The sequence below is a fragment of the Ziziphus jujuba genome, chromosome 11 (assembly GCF_031755915.1).
Source record: "Ziziphus jujuba cultivar Dongzao chromosome 11, ASM3175591v1".
Lineage (NCBI taxonomy): Eukaryota > Viridiplantae > Streptophyta > Magnoliopsida > Rosales > Rhamnaceae > Ziziphus > Ziziphus jujuba.
Window position 1 is genome coordinate 25,714,271 of NC_083389.1, and position 18,135 is coordinate 25,732,405.

Below are 18,135 nucleotides of genomic sequence, written 5' to 3' on the forward strand. Positions count from 1 at the left end.
TCCTACAATTTCATATTCATTGTGACAACAACCCCCTTGAAGGACTAGTTTGAGGATGAGGAATTAAATTAGCTGATTAATTTGCTTTCTTCTCTTAGTCTAATGGAATTTTTTTTAAGAAGTATTGCAACAAACAATAAATTTTATTTCGCAACTGACATAAGATCTGGTACCTAATTCTAATAAGTATCATTCTAATAAGATCTGGTACCTAATTCGCTTCTGATCTCGATAAAGCTACTCATAATCAATTGGCAAGAGGTCAACGATTATTCAAGTTGCCCAAACAATCTCAATCAGCCCCTCTGGCGGTGGAAGAACAGATAATGACTATTTATACTGGAACCAATGGTTATCTTAATTCATTAGAAATTTGGCAGGTAAGGAAATTTCTCGTTGAGTTACGTACTTACTTAAAAACGAATAAACCTTAGTTCCAAGAAATCATAGCTTCTACCAAGACATTTACCGCGAAAATAGAAGCCCTTTTGAAAGAAGATATTCAGGAACAACTGAATGTTTTCTACTTCAGGAAGAAGTATAAAGAAAATAAATTGATCACTTTTAATTTTATCAATCTTAATTCAATATTATTTAAATCTTAATTTAATACTAATTTTAATAATAATAATTAAATTATATACTTTTTCTATTATATAATTAATAATTATACAATTATTTTAAAATAAAATATTTAAAAAATTAAAAAATATAAAAGTTTTTGTTTTTTGTAATAATTATTTTCTACAATAATATAGAAATAATAATATATTACATTTCTATATTAAAAATAATATTAATATTAAATACATAATAATTATATACACATATTAACATGCACTAAACATATAATATATATTAAATATATGGAAATAATATATAAACTAGATTATACTTATATTGCAAGTACTAAGTGTATAAGAGCGCTTCTTATTCAAATTATTCAAAAGATATTTCTTAACATGGAAATCTAAAAATATATAGAAATAAATTTCATCCAATAAGATTTGAACCTATACCAAAGGTTTAGAAGACCTCTATCTTGTCCATTAGATGATGGACGCTTTGCATTCCAATTTTTTTTTTCTTTTCACATTTATTATTCAGACGAAACGAATATGTGAAAGAATTTTGGAAATTGTGTATTCAACTATGCATTACATTAATTATATTCATTTTATTTATATTTCTATAAAACATATTTATTACAAGTTTGATATTTTAATAAATATCAAAATATATAAATATATATTAGATATAAATATCAATTAGATATATAGATTTATAGGTTTTGACTATAAAAAAGAAATATTTAATAGAGATAAGAGAAAGTAAGCACAAGCGGGTAGCGGGAATTGAACCCGCATTGTTAGCTTGGAAGGCTAGGGGTTATAGTTGATGTTGATTCATCATTGTTAACGTCTCTAATTGAAAATTGAACGTGAAACTTTGGTTTCATTCGGTTCCTTTATGGAAGATAAATAAATTTCCAGATATCAATGAAATTAAAAAAAAATAAAAAATCAACCCATAACATCTATGTCAGCTTTTCGGTCTAAATGTATTCAAAATGGCTCGCTTTCTAGACGATTCTTGTCGAAAAGAGGGGATTATAGCAATCTTTCTAGTTACTTCGTTTTCTATTTCTATTTGAAAGAATCCTTAGGAAAAGGATTTTTTTTCGCCGATCTAAAATGATTTTTTGATGTCTCTAGTAAACCAAAGTCATTGTTTAATTAGCTATTTTGTTTCAATTTTCCATAAAAAAGAAAAATTGAAGATTTAGTTATGATTAGAAATACACTTTCTATCTTTATCTATGGATCCTTTACTCATTCTCATTCAATTGGAAATATTAATTGATCCAATTAAAAAAAAATTCATAATCCAATTTTTCAATTTCTAATTGACTCTTGGATACAAATAACAAGAATGTATGTTCTTCCTTGAATTTTTCATTGAAAGGTAAAGGATTTAATCCTTTTAAGAAATAAAGTTTTTGCTCGGAATGGAATATTAATCAAACCAAGAGACCCCTTAACTATTCAGGGGTTAATAGAACGAATTATACTTTTACCACTAAACTATACTTGCTCCAATTCGATTATTGTATATAAATGGACTTTTTGTTGAATAAGAAACTCGAGCTTAATCAAAAGATAGGATAAAAAAAAAATGCCTTGTGCACGAATCCATAGTTCCATTTTTTTATTATATACATATTTTTATTTATTTTTTATTTTTGTAAAATATTAGTAAACAAAAACAAAAAGAAAATAAAGAAGATAAGAAATCTAACTTTGATTCTATATCAAAATAGGTCTTTTTATGACTTTTGTTGTTTCAATTACAAGCCTTTTTGTTTTGGTTTCAAATTAAATAAATCATTTTATCTTATTACGATTGAACAAAACAACAGAGGCCGGGCCCGGCTAGGTACTAATGAGGCCAAGCTGTGGAAATAAAGGGCCCTTTTGGATGAACTCAAAGAGGTTTTTTATTAATTATTAATAATAAATATTTTTTTCTCATTATTTCTATTTTTCTATTTTTCTATTTCTTTTTTTCTATTTATATATTAAATAAAATACATAATATGTTTATTAAACATATATTAATTATATAAATCTATTCAAAAATCTAAAAAATCTATGTTAAACATATTAACAAATATAGATTCCATTTTTAGATTTGATTTAGATTGGATTTTTTATATTTATTTCATTTATATTGGATTTATATATTGGAATATTGTAGATTGGATTGTTGATATCTCTTTCAAGTCTTTTCTTTATACATATATGTTATATCTTTATAGAATTATATATAACATATATGTATACATTTTATATAATATAATTATATAATATAAATGCTTTTATTTTATCTAAATGGTCTAAATGGAATTTGATTCTATATCATTATCATTCCGTATCTATTATATCAGCTATGGTATATATATATATTATATATAATAAAATAATAAATAATAAAATAATAAAAAATATAAAAACACTAAAAAAAGAAAAAAGAAAAAAGGGCTTTTTTCAAGCCTTATTTTTGCGATGTAATATAGTAATTACCTCCTTTCAATTGGGGGAGAGATGGCTGAGTGGACGAAAGCATTGGATTGCTAATCCATTGTACAAGTTTTTCGTACCAAGGGTTCGAATCCATCTCCTTCCGTTTTCATTGATATCTTGTTTTTTTCTTTCAAATTTCTCATGAGTTCAGTGTGGAATAGATAAAATCCTACTAAGCTAAGAACATTTTAAAATCAAGGAAGAAAAACCTTATTTCTTTTGTTTTTTTTTTCTTCACGTCCAGGATTATGCCTTGGGTCATTAAATAGGAATCCAAAGATAAAGAGCTAAACAAAGAATATTACTACTATGTAAACAAATAGTTTGAGAGTAAGAATTACACAATCTCCAAATTGTTTAGGAAAAAAGAGAATAGATTCGCTATTTTAGTTTAGACCGCATACCCTACTCTTTTTATTTTGTATTTTGACACCAAGAAATAAAGTTTTTTTTAGAAATAGAAAATGAAATTTTCAAAAAATGCATTTGTAATATTTATAATATAAATGGATAAGTGGAGTTTTTTATTATCAAAAATTTTCTTTCATACCCAAAATTTGACATTGTGAGTACTCCAATAAGGCCTTTAAATGGAAAAAAAGGTCATAATAAGGAAATGGGTTGATCCAAATTTCTCGCGGCTGTACAAAAATTTCAATATTAGAATCAAGAGTTCATACTCTTAAACCTGTGTAATCTTATCAAGCATTATGTTAGAAATTTTTTTTTTTTCCGAATCAATCATGAATTTGGCTAGGACGTTATTAAAGATCTCATCGAAAACTTACAGTAGCTTGCCAAACAAAAGCTAAGAGAAAAAAAAAAGCACAGGTATTACTGGCATAACATCTACAATTGCATTCAAAAAAGCGTAGGCCTTTGGTAATTTGGCGACCAAAAAACCATTTGAATAAAGGGTAGAATTAAGACAGATCCAGATCGAACTAAATATATTAAGCATAACAAATATTTTGTTATTTTTGTTATTGAAGATAATTGTATTATTTTGGTTGAGTTATTAATAAGTTGAGTTGTTGATAGAAGGGAAAATGAATAAAACTAAATAAGATAGACCCCAAAAACCTTCTTTGATTTGAACTCCCCCAATCAAAAATCCTTCAATTTTAAAATCAAAAGAGAATAGAATAAATCATACTTCCATACAATATCTTAATTGAATTCTATGTAATGATCAATAAATTCAATTTAAGTCTATATCGACACATATTAAAATTCTCGTAAAAATCTATGTATTTTATAGATATTTATACTAAAGTTGATGAACAACCACTACCAATATTAATTTTTATTAGGGTCGAATAGAAATGGGGCATGGCCAAGTGGTAAGGCAATGGGTTTTGGTCCCGCTATTCGGAGGTTAGAATCCTTCCGTCCCAAAGCATGCCCAACCCATTATAGCATTATAATATATATAATGCTATATATCAGAAAAAAGATTGCCTTTTAAAATAAAACACCTTTCTGATTAAGAATATAATAGTGGATTAGAAAAATTTTATTAGTATTCATAATAATTCTTCTCTAAATCATATCTTTTTCACAAATTGAATCGTGCCCAAATAACACGCAGATATAATTGGATCCATTTGTGATCTCTAAATGTTAAATATTTAACATAAAATATCTATAATTCCTTTCAGTAACAATTTTTTAGTCTATCTGTATATGGGTCCCATATTATTATTTTGATTCTAATTGTAGAAGTTGTTAGAGAATCATGGCAAGTGTTAGCCATGAAACATGCAAAACCGAGACCAAGGCAAGGTAAAAGCTGAAATGCCTTGGCCGAAATCATTAACCTAGTTTGTTTCATATTTGGTTTGTATTTTAATTCTAGCAAATTGTGTAATCTAGGCTAGATAAGTTGGTGCACAAAGACACCAAAATATGTTGTTTAAAGTATACTAGCCAAATTAGGGTTTAAGAAAAACCAAGCACCTAGATGACATGGAAAACACCTTGGTGACAAGGATGGTGACATGAAAGCTACTTGGTGACATGGAGCTTCACCATTCGGCCTTTTTCTCAACCAATGCATGGAAGGACATGTGTCATCATGTATGAGGACTACTTCACCATGAAGCAACTAATGAGGCAGCAACACTTGTCAACCAACCATGATGCATGTGGCAAAGTTACTTTACCAATGTGGTTTTGCTTCACCATGAAGGACGTGTTTGTATTGGTCTTTAAAACCGGTCATGGTGTGCTTTCACACCTATTTTATATGCTATAAATATGTATTACAGTTCAATGAATGAATATATTGAATTTTGGAGAAATATACCTTAGTTTCCATTTGAAACCAAGAGAATACTAAAACTGGCCTTGTTACAAATTTTCAGCAGCTTATTACATCAAAGCCAAGATACACCTTCACTCCAAATCAATTTCAATCCTTCATACCTTGTTTTATTTTGATTAACCTTGCTCCCATTCTTTCAAATTGGTATCAGAGCCTGGTTTTCATCAATCCCTCAACAAAAACCGATTCAAAACTCACAAAACACCAACTAGTTTAAATGGCTTCCTCACATTTTGCAGCACCTTCACCTCCCATGTTTGATGGCCACAACTATCCTGTTTGGGCAATCAAAATGAGATTTTATCTTCAAGCTTATGACCTTTGGGAGTTTGTTGAAGTTGATTATGAGGTAGAACCATTAAGAGCAGGTGCTACTGTAAATCAGATCAAACTTCATAGTGAAGAAAATGCAAGACCTTACAAAACTCTCACAGCAATACAAGCTGCTGTGACCGATGACATCTTCACTAGAATTATGACTTGTACAACTCCTAGACAAGCATGGGAAAAGCTTCAAGAGGAGTTCCAAGGAAGTACAAGATCAAGACAGATGCAGCTGCTCAACCTTAGAAGAGAATTCGAAAATATGAAGATGTTGGAGCATGAAACCATGAAGGAGTTTTCCAACAAACTTATGAAGATTGTCAACCAAATCCGGTTGCATGGTGAGTTTTTACCAGATCAAAGGATTGTTGAAAAGATCCTTATATGCCTTCCAGAGAAGTATGAAGCAAAGATCTCAACTTTGGTGGAGACAAGAGACCTTACACAACTCACAGTAGTTGAATTGATCAATGCCTTGCAAGCCACGGAACAAAGGAGGAGTCTTCGGCTACAAGGGGAATCAAGCTCGAGTGAAGCAGCCCTTGCAGCAAATAACAAAGGTAAATCAATCCAGCAACCAAGGCCTTTCCAAAGGCAAAATAAAGGCAAGGAAACAACAAACCAAAGAGAGAACAAGATGACATATGGTCCTTGCATAATTTGCAAAAAGCAAGGACACACGGCTAAGATATGCTGGTGGAGACAGAATGCTCAATGCAAAATTTGCAAGCAATTCAGTCACATGGAAAGAGTTTGCAAGCAAAGGAACCAAAGACAAGAAGCTAGACATGCTCATGAACCCGAAAAGGCAAGTGGTGAGCATGCACATACCTTCACATCAACTTACAACTTGCAAGCTCAATTAAAGACTCATGGATCTTGGATAGCGGGTGCACAAATCACATGTGCAACAACTGAAACTTGTTTGTCAAGTTTAACCCAAGAATTGCAACAAAAATTAGGGCAGCAAATGGACAAATCATGGAGGCACAAGGAAAAGGAGATTTGGTCATTAAAACACCAAAAGGTACAATTCAAATTACCAATGTTTTATTTGTACCAAATATGTCCGAAAATTTACTTAGTGTGCCTCAACTTATGAAAAAGGGATATACGTTGAAGTTCTTAGATAAATGTTGTGAAATATCTAAGGATGAAAAAATTGTATTACTTGTCCATATGAAAGATAATAGGCTTGTAATTGATTCTAATCAACAAAATCAAATGGCTATGAATACCAAAATCCATGAAGAATCAAAGCTATGGCATAGAAGGTTCGGCCACTACAACTATGCCACCATGAAGCATATGCATACTCAACAAATTGTTGAGAACTTACCATAAATCCTTGGAGATGATGCTATTTGCCAAACATGTCAACTTGGCAAAATCAAAAGACAACCATTTCCTTTGACTACAATTGGTAAGGCAAAGGAAAAATTACAATTGGTGCATTCGAATTTGTGTGGACCTATGAATGAAGTAACACATGCTGGGAGGAAGTATTTTATCATCTTTATTGATGATTATTCAAGGAAGTGCTGGATCTACTTCCTCAAACAAAAGTCAGAAGCTGCATCCATATTTGAAAAGTTCAAAACACTTGTTGAAAATCAGGCACAAACAACCATCAAGGTAATTAGAACAGACAATGGTGGAGAGTACATATCCAAAACTTTCCAAGATATTTGCAAGACAAATGGCATCATACATCAACTCACCACTCCATACACACCACAACAAAATTGAGTGAGTGAAAGGAAAATAGAAAAATCATGGAGATGTCAAGATGCTTGCTGTTTGAGAAGTGCTTGCCAAAGAAATTTTGGGCCGAAGTAGCTAATACAAGTGTATACTTCCTAAACCGACTTCCAAGTAAGGCAATTGCATCCAAAACACCAAATGAATTATGGTATGGCTTTAAACCTTCAATTTCTCACTTAAAAGTCTTTGGAAGTATTTGTTACATTCATGTCCATGACCCCAAAAGAACAAAACTTGATAAGAAAGTAAGTATTGGTGTTCTTGTAGGTTATAGCTCGGTTTCAAAAGGCTATAGAATCTTTGATGTATCTAAGATGCAGGTTGTTGTCTCAAGATGTTATAATAGATGATAACTCATATTGGAGTTGGAAGGAGCATAAAGTGGAAGCAAACACTTATATTCAATCAAGAACTCCTTCCACCAATCAAAGTGATTTTGATGATGAAGATGATGATGACCCGGCCAATGAAGATTATGTGGGCAAGAGAGGCACAAAATCAATTGAAGAACTTTATGCAAGAGCAAGGATGGCAACACCTGATCCTACAACATATAGTGATGCTTCACAACACAAAGAATGGCAAGCTACAATTGAAGAGGAGCTTCACATGATTGACGAGGACAAAACTTGGAATTTGGTGTCGAGACCAAAGAAAGGATATGTGATAGGTGTTAAATGGGTTTTTAGAACCAAACTAAACCCTAATGGCACCTTGAACATACACAAAGCAAGGCTGGTTGTTAAAGGCTACGTTCAACAATATGGTGTAGACTATATGGAGACTTTTGCACCGGTGGCAAGACATGAAACCATTCGGCTTCTACTTGCATATGCAGCCAACAAATCAAATATACCATTTGGATGTAAAATCAGCTTTTCTAAATAGGTATATTAGAAGAAGAAGTATATGTTGAGCAACCTGAAGGATTTATCATAGAAGGAGAGGAGGAGAAAGTGTACAAGCTTCATAAAGCTTTGTACGGGCTCAAACAAGCTCCAAGAGCTTGGTATGCAAGAATTGATGACTACCTCACTCATGAAGGCTTTTCTAGAAGTGATAATGAGCCTACCCTCTACATAAAAGCTAACACACATGAAGATGTAATGGTAATCTCTCTTTATGTAGATGATTTGCTCATAACAGGTTGCAATACAGAAGGCATTCAAGAATTCAAAGACAAAGTGAAGGAAATCTTCGAGATGTCCGACCTTGGTTTGATGAATTACTTTCTAGGATTGGAGATCAAGCAAACAAGTAAAGGTATAATTTTATCTCAATAACAATATGTTTTAAATTTGCTTGATAAGTTCCAACTAGAAAATGTAAAGATTGTTGATACACTAATGATACAAAATGCCAAGTTCGAACGTGAGGATGGAAGTGAGAAAGTGAATGCTTCGGTTTATAGAAGCTTAATTGGAAGCTTGCTTTATTTGAGTGCTTCAAGACCTGATATTATGTATGCTGTAAGTGTCCCATCAAGGTTTATGAATGCACCATCTCAAAACCATTACCAAGCTGCAAAAAGAGTCCTACGATATGTAAAGGGCACGACCAACCTTGGAATTCTATACAAGCATGGCAACATGTGTGAGTTGGTTGACTATTGTGATAGTGATTGGGCAGGTAGCTTGGAAGACATGAAGAGCACCTCTGGATACTTGTTTATGTTTGATTCAGGTCCATTTTCATGGAGCTCACACAAGCAAAGAACCACGACACAATCAACAGTAGAAGCTGAATACATCTCGGCAGTGGCTGCATCAAACCAAGCAATTTGGCTAAGGAAATTGCTTGATGACTTAGGTTGCAAGCAAACAAATGCAACCACCATGTACTGTGGCAATACTTCAGCCATAGCCATAACCAAAAATCCTATACAACACAGAAGAACCAAGCATATCCCTGTGAAGTACCATAGCATCCGTGAGGATGAAAGAAACAAAGAAATTAGTTTGATGCATTGTTCAACACAATACCAGCTGGCCGACATTCTTACAAAACCATTGCTAAAAGAAAGACTTCAAATTCTTAGGAGTCTTCTTCACATCATACCTAACATTGCCAAGGAGGAATGTTAGAGAATCATGGCAAGTGTTAGCCATGAAACATGCAAAACCGAGACCAAGGTAAGGTAAAAGCTGAAATGCTTTGGCCGAAATGATTAACCTAGTTTGTTTCATATTTGGTTTGTATTTTAATTCTACCAAATTGTGTAATCTAGGCTAGATAAGTTGGTGGACAAAGACACCAAAATATGTTGTTTAAAGGATACTAGCCAAATTAGGGTTTAAGAAAAACCAAGCACCTAGATGACATGGAAAGCACCTTGGTGACAAGGATGGTGACATGGAAGCTACTTGGTGACATAGAGCTTCACCATTTGGCCTTTCTCTCAACCAATGCATGGAAGGACATGTGTCATCATGCATGAGGACTACTTCACCATGAAGCAACTAATGAGGCAGCAACACTTGTCAACCAACCATGATGCATGTGGCAAAGTTACTTTACACATGTGGTTTTGCTTCACCATCAAGGACTTGATTGTATTGGTCCTTAAAACCGGTCATGGTGTGCTTTCACACCTATTTTGTATGCTATAAATATGTATTACAGTTCAATGAATGAATATATTGAATTTTGGAGAAATATACCTTAGTTTCTATTTGAAACCAAGAGAACACTAAAACCAGCCTTGTTACAAATTTTCAGCAGCTTATTACATCAAAGCCGAGATACACCTTCACTCCAAATCAATTTCAATCCTTCATAGCTTGTTTTCTTTTGATTAACCTTGCCCTCATTCTTTCAGAAATAAGTATGAAAAACATCAACCTTACCTTACACCAATCTTTATCCACTAGTTCACTAAAAAATAATTTGGATTTTTTAGCTATCTAGTTTTTTAATCATTGATGGTTTAATACAAATATGGATTTCTCTTCGGATGCTAAAATGTGGTCCTTACTTTAAAATGTTATTCAAATAATGATCTCAAATCCATAAAATTTTCAATTACTTAAATCTTTTTGATGATTTCTTATGAGTTTGTAGTACTCGAAGAAATGTGAAATTGGTAAATATATCCTATCACTATCAAGTTACTTGAAGATGCAAATTCAAAAAGAAATTTTTTATTTTATTCGTGGTATTCATGGTATTTATATTTTATTATATTAAGTAAATAAAAAATGAAATAAAATACATGTTAAAATAAAAATATGTATTGGGTGTTGGGGATGAAATTGAATTCGTTCTGAGAATTTGTTAGAACCTAGCCATTCATATTTCATGTAGAAAGAAAAAGTATAGATTACTATGTACTGACCGAACCAATGACTATTCATGATTCCATAATTGAATCAATTACATACTAGTTATAAACTAAAGGAATGTTATGGTAAAACTTCGTTAAAACGATGGAGTAGAAAGCAACGTGCAACTTGAAGGACACGATCCATTGTGGATTCTTACATCCGTCATTTTTTATTATATAGAAATTATAGAGGAATGAAAATGCTCTTGACTCAACATCGTTTCTTCTGTTTCAATAGAACTCTCATTTTTTATTTTTTTTTTTTGGTTGGGGGGTGATGTAAACGTACATGATGGAGCTCAAGTAAAAAGTATTGATTCATTTCTTGGAGGCAATAACCTAGGATTAGTATTAATCAGTAAATATATTTTCCATATATAAATCAAAAGGATCCAATTCAAGCAAGTTTCATATTCAAAATTCAAATTTTTTGGAATTTGTAAAACCTTTTCGATCAAATCAAAAGTGTATTACACAAGAATCACTCAGTCGTATGATTCTTTGATAGAAAGAAATCATAAAAAGGGTATGTTGCTGCCATTTTGAAACGATTCAAAATCACCAAAGCAGTGTCTAAACCCAATGATTCAAGGCAAAGATAAAGGATCCTGGAACAAAGAAACACCGTTTTCGATTGTCCCAACAACTAGATCAGAGTGTAAAATCAAAGAAATTCTAAAAGAGACAGACAAAAGGGGGGTTAGAGACCACTCAATAAATGAAATGCTTAAAAGGTTTCCTTGAGTTATTTGAGAGTTATCCGACTTGAGTTATAAGGCCATGATTGTTACGTAGGACTGGACAAGTCAGGACAGGACACAATCCCAATCCAGTGTTTGGAAAGCAAAAATGGGAGGGGGACAGATTTGTCCCGTTGGTCATTTTATTCCAAATGAAGGGGATAGATCTAACCCACCTAGAGACTGGGTCACTTTTGTCTGAGTGAGCTCTCTTCGAAGCATCACTGGCCATCCCCTTCGAAGCATCTTCAATCTTGCATCTCCAAGCTGATGATCCCTTTCGAAGCATCTCTGGTCGGTGAGTTCTTCTTCTTCTTTTGCTTCATTGATCTTCCATCATCATCATCTTCTTCTTCTTCTTTGTTTTTTTACATCATTTTTTTAGCTAAAAAATTATGAAATTTTTTTGGGAAATGTCATTTGCTTTGTCGATCTTCCATCATCTCCATCTTCTTCTTCTTCTTTATTTTTTTACATTATTTTTTTAGCTGAAAAATTACAAATTTTTTTTGGGGAAATGTCATTTGTTGATCTGCAAAATAAGCTTCGATCTCTTTATGTTAGGGCTTGATTTGATATTCAGGAGGAAGAAGGCTTAATTTTGGAGGTTAAACTAGATCTAAAGCATAGGATGTGGAAGGTAAGTGTTCTGTTTTTGCCTATCATTGATGTGATGCGTTGGGTAGATTAATTCTGTTTGTGAAAGAGGGCTATTGTCGTGTGTTTGCTTAGATCTAAATCCCATTGATCTTGTTAAAGAGGGCTTTAAGTTGGGATGCTGAAGTGGTACAAATAGCAATACGTAATGTTTTTGGCAAGCCTCAAATCATAATAACTTAATACATATGTTCTCATTTTCATTTATCACACATATAAGAACTTAGGTAGCCTAAAAAGTGTATAAAAGCAATGATTTGGCATGGACATAGTACAATACCAGTCCATATGGTGTGTGACTCTGTTAGAATTTTGTTTAGGAGCTTAAATTAATTTGGAGCTTAAACAAGATCAAGAAAGGCATCCAAAAAGCAATTTTTAACAAGCATCTAGCAAGAATGAAGATTAAAAACCTTAACTGCCTCAACCATCCTATGCTAAGCATGATGTGTAGTTGTATCACCTCCAATATGTAAGCACATCTATTTATTTACAAAAAAAAATATTTTATGAGGGTCAAAACAGGAAGCATCTGAATTTATTGAAGAAAAATAAAAACTACTAATAAACATAAAATTATACAATACCATCACTAGTTTGTTAGCCAACAGCTAGCTCTAGTGAAACAAAGGGATCTTTAAATTGGGATGATTCTTCAAGAGCTGCAGGCACCATTAAAGGGATCTTTCTCCCCCATTTTAATTACACATGCTTTAAGTTGCAATGTTTATGATACTGGAGATCTTATTCGTTTCTTCCTAGGTGCAGGGTATTGATCCAAGTATTAGAGCTGAAGTGTGGTCGTTTCTCTTTGGAGTGTAAGCACTTCCAACCTAGAGAAGTTAATATATTTTGTTATTGCATATCAGATTTCAATGTATTTATACAACCAATTTATTTTGTGGAGACTATGTCTCTGTGAAGTTCTTCTTTTTTACATAATGTAATGAATTCCATAAGTTAGTCAAGTCCCATGGATTGAATTACTTAATCCATGGCATTGTGGAGGTTGAGTTCTATTTTTAATGAAATACTCAACCCTCGTTTATTTTTTTAAGTTTATGTTTAACTTTTGGTTGACCTCTTTTTCTAATACTTTTTGAATGCTCTAGAGTTCTTGCCTAGACCCATCAGTCAAGTTTCCCTTTGCACTCTTTGATAAAAACTACTAATATCATCACTAGTTTGTTGGCCAACGGTTAGCTCTAGTGAAAGAAACGGATCTTTAAACTGGGATGATTCTTCAAGATCTATAGGCACCATTAGAATGAATTAACCGAAATCAGTTTAAATCACATCTCCAATGAAAATAACTACCTCCTTTCCAATGCTTTATTGTAATCAATGATTATTTGGCTACACATAAAGTAAACCATATTGAATCCCCTCATGATAAATGGTAGTGCTCAACTTTTATTGGGCAGATACAAACTTTGGTCAGAAATGCCATTCATTTCTTAAATGAGAAATAATAAAACTAAACAATGCTTCACCTGTTTTACAACTAGCCCATTCTTTTCTGAAAGCCTTGGGCATGTGATCAAACCAATGTCCATCAAGTTCTTTCTGAACACATTCACATGACTGCTCTAATGAAGTTTGAATAAAAGTACAGAAAGGTTTCACTGAAGAACAGCTGGAGGTTATAAAAATCTTAAGGCAGCCTCGAGGGTTGTCACCCAAAAGAATAAGCCCCAATTTGTTTCCAAAAGAAAAAAAAAAAACAAAAAAGGAAGCTATAAAATTACTATGGAAATCTTAAATTCATGACAACTAAATAAATTAGTTGTTAATTCTAGTCTTTATTTGAGTAGTTGAGTTTCTTTTCCCTTCCATTAAGTATTCCATAGTCCTTTCTATCAAATACTCTTCAACACCATCATCACGACACATTAAAAAAAAAAATTTAAAAAAGGGTTGGATCAGCAAATAAAATAGATAAGTTCAATTTAAGAAACCAAAATACAAATTAATAAGATTAAATACAAAGGGAAAAAAAAAAAAAACAAGAATATGGACAGCATAAATATAAGTAGTTAAATTAAAAAAGAAAAAAGAAAAAAGAAAAAAAAAAGAAAGAAAGTAGAAGTTTTCTATGAACGAAAAGAAAGTTGAATTAAAAAGAAAAAAATAAACTGCTTTTTTGTAAAAGAAAATAAAATGCATTTAAATAATTTTTTGTTTGCTTCATATTATATGGCAACTCCATTTAATGTGTTTTTTATTGGTAATTAATTGTTATTTATGATTTACCATATTATAATTTTATTTTAATTGGTTTTCAAAACAATATATTAACATAATTTATGGGTGTAAAAAATATTTACAAATATCATATAAATATCATTAAATTATTTTTATTTTTAATTAATTGTAATTTATGAAATATTATGTTATCATTTAATTTTAATTTATTTCTAAACTTATATATTAATAAAATTTGTGGGTGTACAAAAAAAACATTTTGCATGTAAATATAAATAAAATATATTTTTTTGGTAAACATAACAATAATTTTTAAAATTTTCATTTAAAATAAAAATAAGAACTTTAATTATAAAATAGTCCAATCCAGTCCGATTCTGCCTAATCCGGATATGTTCACCATTCAGTCCATAACTATACCAAACACAGTACTGCACTATTCTATCCTGTCCAATTCTATCTAATCGGGACCTGTTTTATCCGATCCGAACCTGTCCTGCGTACCAAACGCCACCTAAGGGTGAAAATTGTAAATACAAATAATTTTTTTGGTGGGGGAAAGAATAAGTATTTAAATCATAGTCTAGTTGATTTGATGATTTTATGGATATATTTGACTTTATCATTCTATACATAGATATAATTTCCATTTTTCTTGAGCCGTACGAGGAAAAAACTTCTTATATGTTTCTAGGGCGGGTATTGTTCATCTATCCCAATGAGCCATTTATCAAATCATTACAATTGATGATCGATCCAGGAGAGAAGGAAGAGATCATCGGAAAGTGGGTTTTTATGACCCGATAAAGAATAAAACCCATTTAAATATTCCTGCTATTGTATATTGCCTACAGGAACTGTTCATGATATTTCAAAGAAAGCAGGGGTTTTTACCGAACTTACCTTTAATCACCAAACGACAGTCAATTAATGAAAAATTAATGAAATATTTTAAAATGAAATATATAAGAAATATATAAATAAAGGAGGTGGAGATCACTTGTAGAGAACTCTGTATAGTCTTTTCTCTACTATTCTCTTTTAATTTGTTATTCCTACTTTCGATTTTGGGTATTACCATTAATGATAATGGGGGTTAGCTGGATTTATATGAACAACTAAAAACAGGGATTAAGCTTTTTTCTTTTAGTTATATTGATTGATTGATTAAATTCGAGCTTTTTTCTACTTCTTCTTTTTTTTTTTCTTTATTACTTTTTTCTTACGTCTACATCCTTTATTTGTCTATATGTCGATTAGCTATGTAGTGCCAATACAACACAAGTCCTTGTTTTTTTTTATTTAAAGTTACGATATTTTATTTTTTTCTAGTTGTCCATTGTATTCTTTTCTCAGGTCTATTTTTCTCCGTACCATAGATTTGATTTCATTCAAGGTATGGGTTCATTGGATTTTCTGTAATACAAAAAGTTTTTTTTTGTATGATACAATTTGGTTTGCCATTCCAAATTCAATGTTGTGATTACGCCGTGCAATACGACCTCTTTATTTATTTTATTGGGATTCTTATCATATCTACACATTCTAATTCTTTTATTCGGGTTGCCAACTCAACGGTAGAGTATCGGCTTTTGAATGTGGCTAGCATCTTTTACATATTTGCATGAAGCAACGGATTCGTCCGTATCACCGGTAGAGTTTGTAAGACGACGACTGATCCTGCAATGAATGAATGGAAAAAGTAGCATGTCATATCAATGGAGAATTCTGAGAATATTTCATTCTTTCTGGATATGTCCAAAACCTTGTTTAAATTGTTTGAATTCTTAGTGTGGCAGCAAAAAAAGAAATTGGAAAATCAATTTCAAGTCAGGTCAAGTGAACAAATGGATAGAGCCTGAATGTGGCCCAAATTATAGGGAAACAAAGAGTAACAAGCTTTTGGTCTTCATTTTTGAATGATTATCCAAATGATTACCCGAACTAATTAGACATTAAAAATATATTAGTGCTTGAGGCGGGAAAGGCTTTTCCATGAGAGATTATCCATTTTTTATGAGTCCTACCTATTAGGTATTCTCCATTATGAGGTGGAGATAAATGTGACGAAGAAGGCAGTATATTGATAAAGTGTTTTTTTTTTTTTTTTCAAAATCAAAAGAGCAATTGGATTGCAAAAATAAAGTATTTCTAACCATCTTGTTAACTTATATTGGACATAAACTACTTAGATGAAAAAAGGGTGGATATAGAGTCTACCGATGGTCTTACCTTTTTCCGAGGTATCAATTTTTTTCGTACTATAATACCTTGTTTTGACTGTATCATTTGATAACCCAATAAACCCCTTATCTTTGGATCAAATCGAATTTCAAATGGAAGAATTTCAAGGATATCTCGAACTAGATAGATCTTAGCAACACGTTCTCCTATACCCATTGTATCAACCGGGTCGCCTAAAAAAAGTAATCTTTCTCGATAAAGTCAGTTGATTAGGATAAAATTGTATCCCTTAGGAATTGTACATGCGCCTTTTGATGCATACGGTTCAACACTAATAGCGGGAAAAAAAAAAGAATCAATGTGTAGATTTTAGCTTTCTTTGTTTTTTTATATTCATAGCAAGCTCTTTTTAACTTATAACAAAAGGGTGCTTTTTCTTTCATGTTTCACGAAAGATGAGTTTTGGCCTGTTTTAATTTATATATAAATTAAAAACCTATTAATAAATAAAAATTCACTAAACTTATCGGACTAACTTCTCATTGATGTATTGTTTCATCGAGATCCAATCCAAATCACGATGTAATTTTCTTGTTCATGAATGGTCTTCTACAACATTTTTTAGGTTTAGGCTCTACTCTGAGTAAAGATCTGCCCGATTTGGATTTACACATGTAGGACAAATGCCCCAATACCACGTCTTTTTGCTACAACTTCCTTTTTTTTTTTTTTTAATTCCATGTCTCCTACCAAATAGTAAATATTCAATGCATTCATCACATTACTCGATTAATTAACAGCTTGAGTTCGTTATTATATATCATTATTAAATATTATAGGTGGAAAATCTTTATAAATAGAATATGATATAAGTGGTAACCATAGATATATTACCAATTAGTTTTTTTTTTTAAACGGAGCCTATATATTAATATTATATTTCATTTTTTTGGTCTAACCAAGCCAACCATAAATTATAAATCATTGTAATTAAGAATATTAATATGTATACCCCCCTATAAAATAGATTGAATTGCACTTCATTGTATTTCACACTCCAAATTTTTGATGATTCAATCATCATTTCTTAGGCAAAAGAGAGGATATCTCGATCGGGTAAGAGAACGGGGAAATACCATATGACAAAATATATCTGACAAGTCGCACTATACACCAATCCATGATGCATATTCCTCTCCAGGGTTTTGAAAAGGAACTTTTGGAACACCAAGAGGCATTAAATGAAATAAAAATTAATTACTATAGCTCACTTTGATGTGAAAGTGTAACAATGTATTTATTGTCTTAATAATGTTGTTTTTTATCCTATTTTATCCATAGATCGAACAAGTTTATAAAAAAGTAAGACATAAATACTAAAGGAAAATTCTTTCAAATAGGTCCTTTGAATGATGAAACAAATAATATAAATGTAGTCACTCATATAAAAGGTATCAACCTCTTACCATTGCGTATTGGTACTTATCGGGTGTAGAATAGATCTGCTTCCTTTTGCTCCTACAAAAAAAA

At 31.6% G+C, this 18,135-nt stretch overlaps 1 pseudogene; it reads left to right on the forward strand.

Moving 5' to 3' along the window:
- LOC132800048 (DNA-directed RNA polymerase subunit beta''-like) overlaps positions 1–18,135 on the forward strand; it is an 81,924-nt pseudogene that overhangs the window by 4,495 nt on the left and 59,294 nt on the right.